The sequence below is a fragment of the Nicotiana tabacum genome, chromosome 3 (assembly GCF_000715075.1).
Source record: "Nicotiana tabacum cultivar K326 chromosome 3, ASM71507v2, whole genome shotgun sequence".
NCBI lineage: Eukaryota > Viridiplantae > Streptophyta > Magnoliopsida > Solanales > Solanaceae > Nicotiana > Nicotiana tabacum.
Window position 1 is genome coordinate 72083686 of NC_134082.1, and position 19010 is coordinate 72102695.

Genomic DNA, 19010 nt, shown 5'->3' on the forward strand with positions numbered 1-19010 from the left:
AGATGGGCATTCATCGAAGGATTGGTAAGACTCCACCTCATTCGGAGTGCAGCCGGGTCTATGAGTCATCGTGTCAAAGTTTTACTACATACTTATGGGTCAGCTGGTACCCTGTCCCATTTTAGGTCAAATAATCTTAGAGGCTTTGTAGACACAGAAGTTGATGTTGTACAGTATGTCAGAAGCCTTGACGGCCCATATGTATTAATATTTTATGAATGATGATTCATTAATATAACATTTACCCACTAACAATTGTACATTACGATTTGCGGCCATGTTGGCCCATGATAGTTATAAAAAGAATTAATGAGTTTCAAAGTGGTTCGCTCGGCCCAGTGTGGCATCGGGTGCCAGCCACGCCTCCCCAGGTTTGGGGCGTGACATATTATTTACATCTATTGCTTACATTTATTGTGTTCTATTAATTGTTCTTCATTTATTACTCGTTATTAGTCATAAAGAGCTGAGATAAAAGCTCTTAGTATTGTTACACGTTCATCGGCCGGTCACAGCCCAATGCTTTGCACGATTTCGAGGCCCTGTATAGGCCAGCTCGAGGCCCCGATTCTCAGCCTCTCGGTTTGCTTAACACATTGTCCTCAAGCTCTTGTCTTATTTCCTAGCCTCACACTTAGCATCTACTGCCTAACAACTAGCATAAAAATAAATCATGTATTTTTAGAACCACAAAATCAAATCTAATTGTAATTACCATTTTCAAGGTAAACAAACATCTACATGCAAGGTGTAAAAGTGTAGTATGAGTACAACCAACCCGATGTACTCAATAAGTAACAAATCTAACTTTAGGTTGAAAGTAGTGACAAGCTGGGACAAGGGTCACGGTCCAACTCCAATAACCAGCAACACTTCATAATAATATAATAAAGATGGTACAAGAAATAACTCAGCTCGTTCACAGTTACGAAAAGATAGACATGATTTTCAAGTATACAGTAGATCTCAAATCTTTCATCGAAACCAAAAAACAAATATATGAGCAAGTCTGAAAATCGTGATTTTTCCCAAAAGCCTTTTAACATTAAATAAGATGTTTCATTTTTCAGATAGCATGAGAAAAATAGATCTCTATGCCTACATGTCAATATACAGGTGAAATCATGAATGTGACTAAAATCAGGTAGAAGAAGGAAATGCATCTCTATGCATGTATCTCAAGTACGCATGTCAAGTGCAATGTATCTCAGTGATGAACTCATGTACTCACACTCTCAGAGTACTCAATCTCACTATCTCACACTTTCTAGTCATCACGCTCAATCGACCGACACACTCAGTCACTCAGTACTGTACATGGCAAATCCAGCCCAAACTTAATAAATGCTAGCTACTACGCTCACTAGGGTATACAGACTCTGGATGGGCTTCATTAGCCCAAGAGCTATAATCCGCACGGACAACTCACGTGCTATAGAATCAATATCTAGATCTGTATGGACAACTCACGTGCTGCACGGACAACTCACGTGCTATAGTATCAATATCGGGATCCGCATGAACAACTTACGTGCTGCACGACCTCACTCAATCATCAATCTCTCTAGTCTCTCGGGCTCCCAAAACTTATACTAAGCAGCCCAAGTCAATGATATGAGATGTAATAATATTCAACAACAGAGACTGAGATATGATATGTAATGATAAATACAACTGAGTACACATCTGCAATTAAACAGCAAGGAACTACCATTGTGGGTCCCAATTGTGCCAGCATATAACTTAAACATGAGTTCTAGCTTAAACTATAGCACACGTGCTCTAACACATAATGTACAGTAAAATGTTCAGATAAGATATCTAGACAATTCAATGGAATCGACTAAATCACAATTTCTACGGTGCAGGCCTACACGCCCGTCACCTAGCATGCGCATCACTTTAACTGTCACGCCCTAACCTCAGGAGGCGCGACCGACACTCAATCGAGTGAACCCAATTGAGCAAGCCTTTCTACCCAACTCAATATGATTAAGAAAACCTTGCTTTTATTTATTTAGACAATAGGAAAGATCGTGCATTCAATATTGTTAGTTCGTTTTATATCACAACCTAAAACCATGGTTAAGTTTCAATATTTCATACAGTTACAGTTTAAAGAAAACAAGAGTTTAGTATTACAACATAGTCAAGGGACACATCCAACACCCGTACATAACACATACAAACGTCTACGGAGCCTCTAAGGATATAAAAGACAGTTATGATAATGCCGGCAACAAGGCCCTGGCTATACCTCAAAAGTGGAAATATTATAATAACAGGTGTATCGTGTAACCCCTGAAGGAAAGGGGCTCACCAAGACTTTTGAGAGGAGGATACTCCGCTACCTGTTATCGACACTATCCGCTACAAAACCACCTACATTCAATTAAAAATATAGCGCCCCCGGCAAAAAGGACGTTAGTACCATGGAATAGTACTAGTATGTATAACTAAATACCATCTTATTAGAAAGAACTATCATATAAGAACAAGGAAATCACAAGGGACAATCAAAAACATTAACCAAACACCACATCATCAAATAAAAGAATCATATAACTTTCACATAACTTCCATAGCTTTAGTTTGGGGCATTTAATACTGTTCATCATCATTCACAATACCACCGTTTTCTTGAGCGGAGCCCGATCACGACCCGATCTGCTAGGTTGCCTCGTTTTGAGAAATGTACCTCAATCACAATATCATTCTCACTTTTCAGAATCCAATACCAGCACAATACCACTATGTGTGCGGCATGACATCTGATCACGGCCCGATCGACTAGGCTGCTTTACCAATACGTTGTTCTTTTCTCATTAATCATCTCATTTCAATATTTATTTTATATATATCAATTCATAGGTACTTAGGGCCACGATTATCACATTATTTCCACTTTTAGTGGTAACCTTGCTGTTTAGGATCATAGGCACATACAAAAGCAATTCAAGTTGTAAGCATATGTAAGATTTCACATAGTTGGCATGACAAATCTCAGTTTTAATCATGACTTGAAGACTAGGAATTTCAACACATGGCTCATATTTTTCTCACATCTTTAAATATCAACAGAAGTACATTGCACACATTGAGGCACACCTTTCATGTATATATATATAATTGCAAAACCAATTCGTGTGAAGTAACAAATAATACATCAACCAAATTTTAGTCTTACCACATTTTCACAGACACCAACAGAGCTCAATTTCTAAGAAGAGGGGGTTTTAGCCATACATACCTCAATGGAGCTTTCTATAAATTCTTACAACAAGACTCCGGAACTCCTAGCAACTTCGATCTATTTTATGAGAATTACAAGTTGAATCAAGAATTAGAGGGATAGTCAAGATTCTATCTCACTAATACATTTTATCAAACATTATATGTGCATTATTTTTTAAGACTCTTTTTGTGGAAGATTCCATCATTCCACAACCCTTCTTTTATCATTTTTAGCCCATCATCTTCCAACATTCTTTCACCACTCATGTATGCAAAACAAACAACCCTCAAGTCCATGAACCATCTTGATAATTACCCATTTTAGTTGTATTTTGGAATTAGGAGCTTGGGTGATAGAAGCTTACCTCTTGGGAAGGAGACCTAGGTGCCTCTGTTGTTAATCTTGAAGGTGGTTAAGCAAGAATTGAAGAACAATTGATGAAGACCACTTTCTCTCTCTAGGATCCTTCCCCCCTCAAAACTATCAGAGAAATATGCTCAAAATGGCCTAATATGGTATTTTAACGGAATGAGGTAGGGTTTTAAAAATAGAAAATAGAAGCCCCGACACAATCTGCGATCGCATATGTGATCACATAATGGACATGCGGCCCGCAAAAGGGACCGCAAAAATGGCACCCAAAACTTGAGCAAACTGACCAGGTATGCTACAAGAATGCAGTCCGTGTACCTGTTCTACAGGCATAATTGGCCGCATATTTGACCTCAAAATTGGCCAGCACACTACCTCACTCTACGGCGACTATACGGTCCGCATAGCTATTATGCAACCGCATAATGGATCGAAGAAACGCGCTTTTCTGAAAAACATAATTCCTTAACTTTTTAATGCATAGATCAATCCAAAAAGGTCCGAACAAGATTTCTAACACATAACCCCAACTTGACACTACAAGATTTTGGGTTTTTGAGTAAAAATTTCACGGAACCCCAACTTGGCACTACGAGATTTCGGATTTTTGAGTAAAAATTTCATGGGGCCTTACATCCTCCCCTACTTAAGATCATTCATTCTCGAGTGAGGATCAAGGTTCACTCATTAGTAATCCTTATGCAACTTCAGCTTTTTCACATCATGAAACATATCAACAACCCCAAATTTGGCTAACTCCCTAAATTTCCAAAACTTTTGCCAGAGTTTCCTTTGTAACTAGGCCTATCCACCTGTCAAAGTGCCCCAGAAACATATCCTATCAGCATATACACAATTTATAGACATGACATAACTTTTAACGACACCAACCATGGTCGCATAGGCAACATACAACCAAAACAGAAAAAGCCTTACATAGACCAAACGAAAGGATGTAGAGTTTATAGGAACCAAATTCATAAAATCTATTACATGGCTATACAAACAAATGTGGGTACTTCCTTTTCATATCTTCCTCGGCTTCCCAAGTGGCTTCTTCAACCTGCTGGTTTCGCCATAACACTTTCACGGAGGCAATTTCTTTGTTTCTCAACTTTCGGACCTGCCTATCAAGAATGGCAACTGGAATTTCCTCATATGATAGTTCTTCATTAACCTCAATAGTTTCAACTGGCACAACAGTGGAAGGATCTCCCACTACCTTCTTCAACATAGACACATGGAAGACTGGGTGAACTAATGACATTTCGGGTGGCAGCTCGAGTTTGTATGCCACCTGACCAATCCTCTGAATGATTCTGTACGGTCCAACATACCTCGGACTCAATTTTCCTTTCTTTCCAAACCGCATGATTCCCTTCATGGGAGGAAACTTCAAAAATACCCAATCATCCTCTTTGAACTCCAAATATCTACGACGAACGTCCGAATAAGACTTTTGGTGACTCTGAGCAGTTTCCAACCTTTCCTTAATAATTTTGACTTTCTCTATGGACTGATGCACAAGGTCTGACCCTATCAATTTAGCTTCTCCAACCTCGAACCACCCAATGGGAGACCTACATCTTCTACCATACAATTCCTCAAATGGTGTCATTTGGATACTAGCATGGAAGCTGTTGTTATAAGCAAATTCTATGAGTGGCAAATGATCATCCCAGCTAGCTTTGAAGTCAAGAGCATAAGCACGCAACATGTCCTCAAGCGTCTGGATAGTCTGCTCCGTTTGCCCGTCGGTTTGAGGGTGAAAAGCCATGCTAAGATTTACCTACGTACCCAAACCTTGTTAAAATTTCTTTCAAAAGTTGGATGTGAACTGAGCCCCTAGATCTGAAATGATTGATACTGGAGTGCCATGCAACCTGACTATTTCTTTTATATACAACTAGGCCTACTGTTCCGCTATGTCGATAGATTTGACTGGCAAGAAGTGTGTTGATTTCGTGAGTCGATTCACGGTAACCCAAATTGAGCCGAACTTGCGCAGAGTGTGTGGTAACCCTACCAAAAAATCCATGTTGATCATTTCCCAGTTCCACATTGGAATTTCTATGCTTTAAGACAATCCATCGGGCCTTTGATGTTCGGCCTTCACTTGCTGATAGTTCGGACACTTTCCCAAAGAGTCCGCCACATCCCTTTTCATGTTGCTCCACCAATAAACTTCCTTGAGATCATGATGCATTTTCGTAGAACCTGGGTGTACGGAATACCTAGAAGTGTGAGCTTCTGCCATGATCCATTCCTGAAGACTATCAATATTTGGAACACATAGGCGGCCTTGGTACCGTAAGGTACCATCCTCCATGCTAAAAGAAAAAACGGTGGTCTTGTGTTTATGAATCTCCTCCTTCAGCTGTTCCAACAATAGATCATTGAATTGCTTCTCTTTCACCTCCACCACAAGCAATGATTCAACCCTATTCTGCACAATTACTCCTCCTTCATTAGAATCTGCAAGGCGAACTCCCAAACTAGCAACCGGTGAACCTCCCGGGCTAACGGCCTTTGAGATGCCTTCAAATGAGCCAAACTTCCCATAGATTTTTGGCTAAGAGCATCCGCCACGACATTGGCCTTTCCTAGGTGATAGAGAATATCAATATCATAGTTCTTGAGTAACTCTAGTCATCTTCTCTGTCTCAGATTCAACTCCTTTTGTTTGAAAATATATTGAAGGCTCTTGTGGTTCGCAAATACATCCACATGGACCCCATACAAATAATGTCGCCAAATCGTTAGTGCAAACACCATTGCTGCAAGCTCTAAGTCGTAGGTTGGATAGTTCTTTTCATGGTTCTTGAGTTGCCTAGAAGCGTAGGGTATAACCCTGTCGTGTTGCATTAACACACACACAAGATCGATCCTTGAAGCATCGCAATACACCACAAATCCCTTTGTACCCTCTGGCAGGGTTAATACCGATGCTATAGTCAATTTTGATTTCAATTCCTGGAAGCTCCTTTCACAAGAATCGGACCACTGGAACTTAACTACCTTCTATGTCAATTTAGTCAATGGAGAGGCAAGAGTAGAAAATCCCTCCACAAATCTTCTTTAGTGCCCAGCCAACCATAAGAAACTATGAATCTCTGTTGGAGTGGTAGGTTTAGGCCAATTCTTTACTGGTGCAATCTTTTAAGGATCAATCATAATTCCTTCCCTTGAGACGACATGACCCAAGAACGTGATGGATCCAAGCCAAAATTCACATTTTTAAAATTTCGCATACAATTGGTGCTGCTGAAGAGTTTGCAGAACTACCCTGAGATGGTCAGCATGATCCTCTCGACTTCGGGAATACACAAGAATATCGTCAATGAACACTATCACAAAGGAGTCTATAAAAGCCTTAAAGACTCGATTCATAAGGTCCATGAAAGCTGTCGGGGCATTTGTTAGCCCAAAAGACATCACCAGAAATTCAAAGTGCCATACCGAGTCCAAAAAGATGTTTTTGGAAAATCCTGCTCCCTTATCTTCAATTGATGATACCCGGACCGCAAGTCAATTTTTGAGAAATACGTAGCACCTTGCAATTGATCAAACAAATCATCTATCCTTGGTAGAGGGTATTTATTTTTTATTGTGACTTTGTTAAGTTGCCGGTAGTCAATACACATCCGTAGCGACCCATCTTTCTTCCTTACAAACAAAACCGGTGCACCCCATAGCGACACATTTGGTCGGATGAAACCCTTTTCAAGAAAATCCTTCAATTTTTCCTTTACCTCTTTCAATTCTGCCGGTGCCATTATGTAAGGTGGAATTGATATAGGATGCGTTCCTGGCATCATGTCGATCCCAAAATCAATCTCCCTATCTAGTAGGATCCCAGGGAGCTCATCTAGAAAGACATCCAGAAATTCATTCACGACTGGTACGGACTCAAGGCTAGGTGCCTCGGCATCGATGTCTGTAACTCGAACTAAATGATAGATACACCCCTTCTTGATCATCTTTGCGGACTTAAGGTAAGAAATAAACAGACCGTTAGGCACTACGTTATCTCCCTTTCATTCAACAATGGGCTCATTAGGAAACTCAAGGCAAAACATGAATAAAGCTAATCCATTCCCATTATTACATCAAAATCGACCATACCCAATTCAATAAGATCGGCCATGGTATCCCTACCATGCACCGTAACCACACAACCTCTATAAACTCAAGTAGCCGTAATAGACACACCAACTAGAGTATACACCAAAAATGGCTTATGAAGCTGATCCGGTTCTATCCCAAATTCCATGGAAACAAAAGGGGTAACATAGGACAAGGTGGAATCGGGGTCAATAAGTGCATCCACATCATAGGATTGGATAGTCAGAATACCTGTAACAACATCTGGAGAAGCCTCTGCATTCTGGCGACCATTCATAGCATAGAACCGGTTGGGTCCTCCCAAACTCTATGCCCCACCCCTAGTTGCACCACGCCCTACGGGTGCTGGGGTACCTCGAGCTGGAGAAGAGGCTGAAGATGTAGTAGCTGCTGGGTTGGCTGGATGTGTTGTTCCCCTACCCGCTCGCTGGAGGGATACACGATAATACCTCTGAATATGACCCGCCATCCCACATCCATAGCATATGGGTAACTCCAAGTAGAAAATCCCTGAGTGCATCTTCCCGCACCTGTGGCACGGGTACCTCTGCTTCTACTAGGATCTCTCTCCTGACCAATCCCGCTGGTGGGATCCCCTGTTGCCCTGACAGGGCCTGAAACGACTCCTCTGCTGCTGCTGGCTGGATACTGATGGCAATGCACTGGCTGAAGATTGTGCAACGGACTGGGATGACCCTAATGATCCTCCCCTAAAAGCTGATCTTCCCTCACCTAGTAACTCCCCCATATTGCTTGTAGACCGGGACTTGCTGTTACACTCTCTCTCCATTCTATTCTTCAGTTTACGGTTCTCTGTGGCCTAAGTAAATGCCATTATCTTCCCAAAATTCATGTCAGAATTCAAGGCAGCTACATAAGCCTCATTAATAGTCAAAGGATTAAGGCCCTAAACAAACCGGTGCACTGTGGCCTCCATTGTGGCCAACATGTGAATAACATACTTGGACAGGTGTGCAAACTCCATGTGGTACTCCCACACACTTCTGCTACCTTGCTTCAGATTCTCAAACTCTGTTGCACGAGCTGCCCTTGTCTCAGTAGGCAGGAAGTGATCTATAAAGGCATCGGCAAACTCGCTCCACCTCGCCGGAGGGCTCCCCTTCTCACGGGAATCTTCCCACAACTCAAACCACGAATAGGCCATACTTTTCAGATGGTAGGTAGCCAACTCTACTCACTCTATTTCAGTTGCACATATAACCCTGTGGGTCTTGTGCATCTAATCAATAAAATCCTGGGGGTCCTCTTCTGGATCTGCACCCGTAAACACTAGAGGGTCTAGCTAAAGAAATATGTTCACCCTGGATCTGGTGGAATCCCCTTGCTGGCCAGACAAACTGGGTGTAACATTTGACGTCTGGGCATGAGAGGCCACTAGCTGAGTTAACATCTGAATAGCTCCTCTAAGATCCCTATCAGAATTACCAAGACCGGAAGCTGGGGCTGGAGGCGGAACATGAGTATCAATGAGAGATATAATGGCACCCTCCGTAGATGTAGAAACTAAGGTAGTCTGCTCTGGAGTAGAAGAATCAGGAAGGGTGATAGCAGGGCGACTACCCTCACCCGCAGTATCAAGTATGGAATCATCAACCACTCCTGAGGTGGCATTGGCTCCTTGGCCAATTCTGGTTTTCTTCTTTAGTGCCATGTACTAAAGTTGAAATAATGCACTAGTTAGAGGGGAAAGAGTTTCATTACAAGTTTTGCCGCACGATCCAGGATATCAAAGAAGGGTATTATTACTAAATGCCCAAGTAGCCTCCAACTTATAGATGTGGTCGACTACACACCGATAAGAAGGACTCTATTAGACACGACTCCGCGACATCCTAGGATATTTTAAAACCTTAGGCTCTGATACCAAGTTTGTCACGTCCCAAACATGGGAGGCGTGACTGGCGCTCAATCGAGTGAACCCAACTGAGCAAGCCTTTATACCCAACTCAATATGATTAAGGAAACCATGCTTTCATTTATTTAGATAATAGGAAAGATCGTACATTCAACATTGTTAGTTCGTTTTATATCACAACCTTAAACCATGGTTAAGTTTCCAAGATTTCATACAATTAGAGTTTAGAGAAAACAAGAGTTTAGTATTACAACATAGTCTAGTGACCCATCCAATACCCGTACATAACCCACACAAACGTCTACAGAGCCTCTAAGGATACAAAATATAGTTATGATAATGCCGGCAACAAGGCCCCGGCTATACCTCAAAAGTGGAAATCTTATAACAACAGGTGTACAGTATAACCCCTAAACATAAGGGGCTCACCAAAACTTCTGAAAGAAGGATACTCCGCTACCTAAGATCGGCACTGTCAACTATAGAACCACCTACATTCATTTAAAATGTAGCGCCCCCGGCAAAAGAGACGTTAGTACCATGGAATACTACTAGTATGTATAACTAAATACCATCTTATTAGAAAGAACTATCATTGAAGAACAAGGAAATCACAAGGGACAATCAAAAGCTTTAACCAACTACCACATCATCAAATAAAAGAATCATATAACTTTCACATAACTTCCATAGCTTTAGTTTGGGGCATTTAATATTATTCATCATTATTCACAATACCACTGTTTTCTTGAGTGGAGTCCGATTACGACCCAATCGGCTAGGTTACCTCATTTGAGACATTTACCTTAATCACAATCTCATTCTCACTTTCCGGTATCAATACCAGTACAATACCACCATGTGTGCAGCATGGCATCCGATCACGGCCCGATTCGCTAGGTCGCCTTACCAAGATATTGTTCCTTTCTCATTAATCATCTCATTTCAATCTTTATTTCATATATATCAATTCACAGGCACTTAGGGCCACGATTATCACATCATTTCCACTTTTAATATTAACCTTGCGGTTTAGGATCATAGGCACATACAAAAGCAATTCAAGTTATAAGCATAGGTAAGATTTCGCATAGTTGGCATGACAATCTCAGTTTTAATCATGACTTGAAGACTAGGCATTTCAACACATGGCTCATATTCTTCTCACATGTTTAAATATCAAGAATAGTACATTGCACACATTGAGGCACACCTTATATATATATATATATATATATAGATAGATAAATTCATGTGAAATAACAATCAATACATCAACCAAATTTTAGTCTTACCACATTTGCACATACACCAAAGGAGCTCACTTTCTAAGAATAGGGGTTTTAGCGATACATACCTCAATGGAGCTTTCCTTAAATTCTTACAACAAGAATAACTCCGGAAATCCTAGAAACTTCGATCTATTTTATGAGAATTACAAGTTGAATCAAGAATTAGAGGAATAATCAAGATTCTAGCTCACTAATACATTCTATCAAACACTATATGTGCATTATATTTTAAGACTCTTTTTGTGAAAGATTCCATTATTCCACAACCCCTCTTTTATCATTTTTAGCCCATCATCTTCCTACAATCTTTCACCACCCATGCATGCAAAACAAATAACCCTCAAGTCCATGAAGCATCTTGCTAATTACCCATTTTAGCTGCATTTTGGAATTAAGAGCTTGGGTGATAGAAGCTTACCTCTTGGGAAGGAGACTAGGTGCCTCTCTTATTAATCTTCAAGGTGGTTAAGCAAGAATTGAAGAACAATTGATGAATACCACTTTCTCTCTCTAGGATCCTTTCCCCCACTCTAAACTATCAGAGAAATATGCTCAAAATTGCCTAATATGGGTGTTTTATGGAATGGGGTCGGGTTTTAAAAATTAGAAAATAGAAGCCCCAACACAATATGCGATCGCATAATGGACACGTGGCCCGCAAAAGTGATCGCAAAAATGGCCCCACAAACCTAAACAAACTGCTCGGGTATGCGACAAGAATGCGGCTTGCATACCTGTTCTGCGGTCGCATAATGCACCGAAGAACTGCCCCTCGCAAAAATTCCAAGGAGATTATGCGATGACTATGTGGCCCGCATATTGATTATGCGATCGCATAATTGGCCGCATAGTTGACCTCAAAATTGACCAACAGATTGCCTCATTCTGCGGAGACTATGCGATCCGCATAGCTACTATGCGACCGCATAATGGACCGTAGAAACGCGCTTTTCTGAAAAACATAATTCCTTAACTTTTTAATGCACAAATCAATCCAAAAAGGTCCGAACAAGATTTCCAACACATAACCCCAACTTGGCACTACGCGATTTCGGGTTTTTGAGTAAAAATTTCACGGGGCCTCAAATCATATATAACAATATCGAAACGACGAATCACACCTCAATTCGAACTTGAATGAAGTTTGAACTATTCAATTTCCAAAACTCGTGCCGAAACGTATCAAATCAACCCGGAATGAACTCTCATTTTACATACAAGTACCAAATAACATAACAAAGCTATTCGAATTCCCAGAACCACAATCCGAATGCGATATCCCCAAAGTCAATTATCGGTCAAACTTATGAACTTTCCAAAACTCAAATTTTTAGCTTTCACCAATTAGTTCTGAATCCTTCTAGAAATATCCAAATGCAAATCCCGTCATACGTTCGAGTCCAAAATCACCATCTATACCTGACGTAACCATCAAAACTTCGTTCCGGGGTCAAATTCAGAAAAGTCAAACTTAATCACCTCTTCCAACCTAAAGCTTCAATCATGAAATTCAGTCTTCCAAACTAATTCTAAATAACCTAAAAATCAAAACCGATGATTCACACAAGTCATAATACATCATACGTAGCTACTCATGCCATTTGTTTACCGTGAAAATGGTAACTACAATTAAATTTGTAAATAGGACTCTAAAAATACGTGATCTATTTTTATGCTAGTTGTTAGAGCAGTTGATGCTATAAGTATGAAGTTTAACGATGAGATGCAAGTTAGAACGGGGCAGTAATCAAACTGAGAGGCTTGATACTCTGGCTTCGGACTGATCGATGAAGGGCCTCGGGGTGGATATCCGGCTCGAGCTCGTGCTATCGGGGGTAACCAGGGAAGGGATAACAGTTAAAATATAATTAAAGAAGGCTCTTTATGGCCAATACCAAGCAATAAATGAAGAACAAGTATGAAAGCAATAGATGCTAAGAGTAGCCTCGGGCAGATAAGTTAGAGAGAAAAGAGAGAGAGATATATTATTCATCTTGTGTGGAATAGTTGAAGCTCTTGCTTACAGAGTGTTAAACGACTCCCCTTTTATAAGAGGGGGAGTCCAAACTTAGTACAAGATACGTTGTGTGATAAAGGAAATGGATAGGACAGATAACTAGCTTCATGACGTATATGTAGGCTAATGTTAGGCTGCCCAGGTAGACTTAATCAACTCCAGATACATTCTTCGGAGGCTTCCCGTGTTCCTAGGGGTTTCGGCCGATGCTACCCTCGGCATCTTTCTGCGTTTTAGTCTTTCAACTTTGCGATTGTGATGGCAGAAATGTCAGGATTTATCTGACAGGGGGGATCTCCCCCTGGTTTTCAGGATCATCGGAGTCTGCTGACTTCATGGTGCTGGTCGATCACGCCCTCAATCGCTGTTGTCGAGGACGGTAGAGACTGGGCATGGACAAGTTGCTTTGCCCAGGTGCTGACCACTGGTATTATACCTTACGAACCCCTATTATTTGTTTGAAAATCGAGTAATACTCATAGGCGGTGTGCCCCGTGTTTTTCCAGTTTTGCCTATGGCCAGAGCCGAATTAGTAGCTAGTTTTCCTTCCTTCATCTATAGTGGTTATACGGGCGTTGTAGGTATCGAACGGTCCCCTAGGGGCGAGGTTGTGCTACCTGGAGAGGGGGAGGAATTGTCAGCTTCCGAGCCAGGGGACGATGGTGATAAATAGGATATGCAATCGCAGTGTGATGGAGCCTTTAGCGGGGCTAAATGGGTTCGTGTTCTGGCGAGAGAACATCGCCGAGCCTACTGTTTCTAATGTTTTTTGTCCCGGAGCGGTGGTTCCTCCTAGTGATCATGCTTCAACCTTGGTTGGTTCTTCCAAGGACGAGGGGTATGGACCAACAGGGATGTGCTCGGCCTGTGAGGAAGTTCGTCGGCTTCACTTTGCGGTGAGTTTCGGCGTAGTCATTCTACATTTCGTGTCTTCCTTTACTAATCGAGTTTTTCTTTTGTAGGCCTTTGATGCGCTTAGGTCTGAGCTGCCCCTTGAAGGGGATAGGCTTCGGAAAGCTCTGGATGAGGGTAATTCCTTAGGCTCCTCAGCGAAGAGAAGGAGGTTGAGTTCATGCACTAGCAATATGAGGCGTACTGGAGCTCAAATTATGAGAACTATTTGATGGAGTAGTAACCTCTCGTAGTATGCATTTCACCTTTTTGACCCTTAAAGTTAATCTTTTTGCTTATCTTAGTTGCAGAAAAGGATGGAGGCTCTGGAGTACCTTAGGGGTGAAGCCGACCGAGTTAGGAATACTTGTGGCGAACTAAGGCCTCAGGTGCATGCTCGAGTTTTACAGGAGAAGGGTGCCTTGGCTAAAGTTCCTGCCTTCGAGGCCCAACTCCGCTTGGCTCGTGGCAATGCTTCAGTTCAAGTAGATATGATCACGAAGCATTCGATCTCTCGAAGGTCAGGGCTGAGATAATCGATGCTCGGGCTGAAGCAACATTAAGTCAGACAAAGGCTGATCAGGAGATGGCGATTCATTTGAAGGACACTATTGATGCCAAATCCAAGTTGAACCGGGCCCTCCATCGTGAAAAGAGGATCGAGGAATATGTTCGTTTCAGATCCCGAAGAGAGGTACTCGAAGAGATTGGCGCCAGGGGCTTCATTCTCTTGGAGGAGTTTGGCTCGAGCGAGGGCGGAAGATCGTGATGCTCGGTCACTTCTTGTCGATGTCACGGAGAGAGAAACTGTGGATGATAGGCCGTAGCCTTCTGTAGCAGAGCGTAAACTTTGTCATTTTGTATTTGATATTCGTAGAGCATGTTTGTAAATGGAGAGCGCACCTTTTGCGCTTGTAAAAAAGAAAACTTGAAGCTTTATCTCCTTTGTACCTCTTTTCGCATTGTGTTTGACCAGGTGGGCTAGTTTCGGAGTTTGGAGGGAACCCTTAGATTCGTAGTACGGCTTCGGAGCTCATCAGGCAGTCCCAGAGACTTTTGTACGCTCGGTAGACACGGTCTTTAGTGCAAGCTGGCGTTATAGCTCTTCTGTTTTGCCCAGCTGTTTCGGGCTGAGTCTCTGAGTCAGGCATTGATTAGAGCTTACCTGACCTTCAATCTCCTATGCCTGCACGGGTGGACAATAACGGCTCTTGCGCCTTTCCCTTGGGCATTTGCATTTTAACTATTTTGGGTTTAGTCTCCGAGTCGTGTTGCGACTCGGGCACAATTGGCCCTCGAGTTTTTTGTGCCTGCATGGGCGGAAAAAAAATGGATTTTGCACCTAGTCCTTGGGCATTTGCATTTTAACTAATTTGGGTTCCGTCTCTGAGTCGTGTTGCGACTCGAGCTTTAATTGACCCTCAAGTTTTTGTGCATGAATGGGCGGATGAAAATGGCTTTCATATGCCTTGGGTCGAAGTGACCTTTTAGGTATGCAGCACTGAGGCTCGTGAAGCTGGCGACGATGGCTCTTACGTTGTGCCCTTAGGCATGTATAGTTAACTATTTTGGATTCGGTCTCTGAATCGGGTTACGACTCGAGCTCATTTTAATCCTCAAGTTTTCAAATTTTTTTAGCTGGCAGCAGTGGCTCTTACGCTTTTGGTCGTTGAGACCTTTTAGTGTGCGTCCCTGAGACTCATTTGGCTGGGGACAATGGCTCTTACGCTTTTGTCCGTGAGCATATTTTAGGCTTTATTTTCCTCTCGTTAAGGTCTTTTTGAAAAAAATTTGCCTCACCTGTCGTCGGTTCGGGAAGAACCTCGATTTCAAGTCGTTATTGGCGATGTTTCGAGCACCTCAGAAGCTTCATAGCTCATAGGGCGAGTAGATCGACGCTCTTGCGATTTGGAGCCGACATGGTCGGAGCTAGTTTTTACCTATTGAGGGAAGCCTGTTTTAACTAGTTCTTTTCGAAGTATATTCGGAGTAGTGGCCTGCAATTTTGATATTGAGTAACAGTTTAGGCATCTATATCAAGGTTATGCCCTTTCGGGAGTCTTACAAATGTGACATATAGCCTAAACATCGGGATTGAGTTTCATGCCTATTGAGGTCTTATGGTTTGTCATGCCTGTTTAGGTCTTACAGTTTATCATGTCTGTTGAGGTCTTACGGTTTGTCATGTCTGTTAAGGTCTTATAGTTTGTCATATCTTACAGTTTGTCATGCTATTGAGGTCTTACAGTTTTTGTTACTATGTAAAATAGATCTGGCTAGACCGAGTTTGCACGCTCAGGGTCTTACGGCCTCAGGTTTTCTAGTATATGGTGATTGATTGCAATTTTCGAGTCATTGAGTTTGATTAGGATCGAGGGCCGTTACATATGAGCTTGGAATTACCTTGTTGGAGCCTTATGAGTCCGTAGTTCCGACCCTGAGGTCCTACAGGTGTCAAATTATTAACACTAAGTCTCCAAGTATTTCGGGATGTACATGGTGGAGGGATCCCTGCCGTGAGCATCCTGTACTTTCTTATGGAGTACGAGATGCCTTTGGTGAAAGATACTCTTTGATTGCTTGACGTAAATATGTGTTGTTGTGTTGAATAGACCTTTGGTAGATCGAGTTTGCACGCTCGGGGTCTTACGGCCACGGGTTTTCAAGTGCGTGGCGACTGGCGACAGTCTCCTAGTACTCAAGGTACCCTTAATGTTGGTGATGCTTGGCGATTTTCGCTTTGCCTTACCTGATGGTTTTGTGATTTCGGAGTTTCGAACCGGAGGCCGTCTGAGTGTTGAATTGTTGGCGTCAGTCCTCGAGTGTTCACGACGTTTTCGGCGAATGGACTGCTACCTTACTTTGTAAAGGTGTATTTGACAAAAGGTATTCTTTGATTGCTCGGTACAATAGTACACGTATTTGCCGACGGGAGCCTGGCTATATGAACATGGTTTATTCGACCGTTTGGCCCGGTACATTACTTTCCTATAGGAACCCTATTTGGCGTTTCAAGACCTTTTTGAGCGGGTAGTTATCTGGGAGAATGCTCCTCATCGTTCAAAGTTGTCTTCAAAAGATATTTCGAGCATTTGCGAAGTTTTCCTTAGGTAGCTCGCACATGTTGCCTCGTTAAAAACCTTGCTGGTAAAACCCTTCTTTTTGGACAAAAGCTTGGTCGAAGGAAAAGAGTGCAATGGGTGCGTTTTTAGAGCCTCAAGGTCTTCAAGCAGTGTTAGCGTTCTGACTGCTTCGATCGAGTGCCTGCATAAGGGTTAGTCCTAAATTCGAAACAAAAAGGGAGATGGTCGTACCTTGAAGTGAGATATGTTGGCAATGCCTCAGGATTGATTCATTACAATCGTAAGGGCCGATCTATTTCAATTGCCTAAGGTGAAGACACAGTATGGTTCTTCACTTTGTTTTGTCAAGTTCGACCGAGAGTGAGGCCCAATTCGCCCTTTGGTTTATTTGAGGGCGGAGGCACGAACGTTGGTACCACATCGTGTAATGCGAATATTTCCCTCGCCGCGTGTTGTTCCCCGTAGATGGTTTTAATTCCGTCCTTTGTTGGAGTACTCCCATACCATGTCCCTATATCTTATTACTATTCTAATTTCGGGCATTATTCCCTTGTTAACACTTTGAAGTAGTAGTTTTTTTGTTCTGGAGGCCAATCAGTTGCTACATGTTCTTTGTACCTGCTGGTCTATATGCTTCCCTTCTTATCCATGTTTATGTGTTTATGATTTGGGTTCTCTGTGTGCCCTACCCTTTACTTCCCTGCTTGTGAATGTTGAAATGATACTATTCTTTGAACTTGTTCTGTGTGTACTGGTTTGTTCCAAGTTGTTGTTGCTCCTATTCCTTTCTCCTTTCAAAACTGTTTTTCCCTAAGCAACACTCTGTTGTTTTGCAAACTTATTTCAAACATGCTATTTCAAAATTGTTTTCCAATTAAACCTTTTCAAAACTATGATAAGCACTCTCACTCTACTCTTACACCATTAAGTTCTTCCCCTTTTGTGTGAACCTTGCCTTGGGACCCTTGAGCTCCCTCTGAACTTGGACACATGAAAGCTGGCCTTTCCACACTGCACTTACTCTGTCTTGGCTATGAAATCTGGGTGTGAGCATTGCCCGGGATCCCTTGAGGTCCTTAGGGAACTCTGACACACCCGGATATGAGAAGGGCTATGAAACAATCTTGGCACTTGAGGTGATTTATTACATAACTCAGGGAGGAAGTCCTAATCAGGCTCTCTATAGTGTAATTTCTTATTTTTCATTTCTACTTATGTAATTCATTTCAATGTTGGTCTGTAATAACCTGTTGTAAACAAGTATTGGGGCTGGCTAGTGAAAATGGGGAAGGGGTTATACATGCTATCAAATCATTGGGTAGAAACCATGTCTTAGGTTTACATTTCCTATATGTGCATTATCAACCCATTCAAAGCATGTCATGCATTAGATACCATGTTCTTAGGTTTACTATTTCAGCATCTCATTTGATATCACTTTACCACTTAGAAATCCTGCTTTAGGCTAAATAACGACATTAATATAAAATGTTGCTCCTGCACATCTTAAAATCATGATGTAACTCTTTGGGCATTTAGAAACCATACTTTAGGAATTTTGCATATTCTGCAATCATTTTGCATTTTTCATATGTGCACGTTAGATACCCTGTTTTAGGATCTCGCTCAGTTACACCTAGCTAAACTACTGATGCATGAAAAAAGCATAAAACAGTCCCATGTTTGATTATCTTGTTTGAGTGAAACTAGTCACAATCCCTGCATGTCTCTGCAACATTTAGAACATAATGCTTTTAGGTAAAATAACTTTTTAACTATTTTCAACAATCCTGGTAACTGCTACATATTATGTTATGCTTAGGCAAGCCTTAGGTAGAAAACTTAAATAAAATTAGAACAGTCTTTGTGATTAGTGTTTAACTGTCAGCATGTTAAAATCAGTAGGCAAGCTTGATTCGGACTTCTTTTCTGAGTCATGTAATAAATTTGGTTCTGCTGTTATCACTTAGATACCATGCTTTAGAATTCTGAGTTCAAATGTGGACCTTATTTGTGTATGAGTCGTGGTGTCTATGTGCATTACTTGTGGAGGTATATCTGAGCCTTCTGTCTGTTTTCTGTATTTTTCCCCTAAATGCAGTCCTATATGTTCTTATTT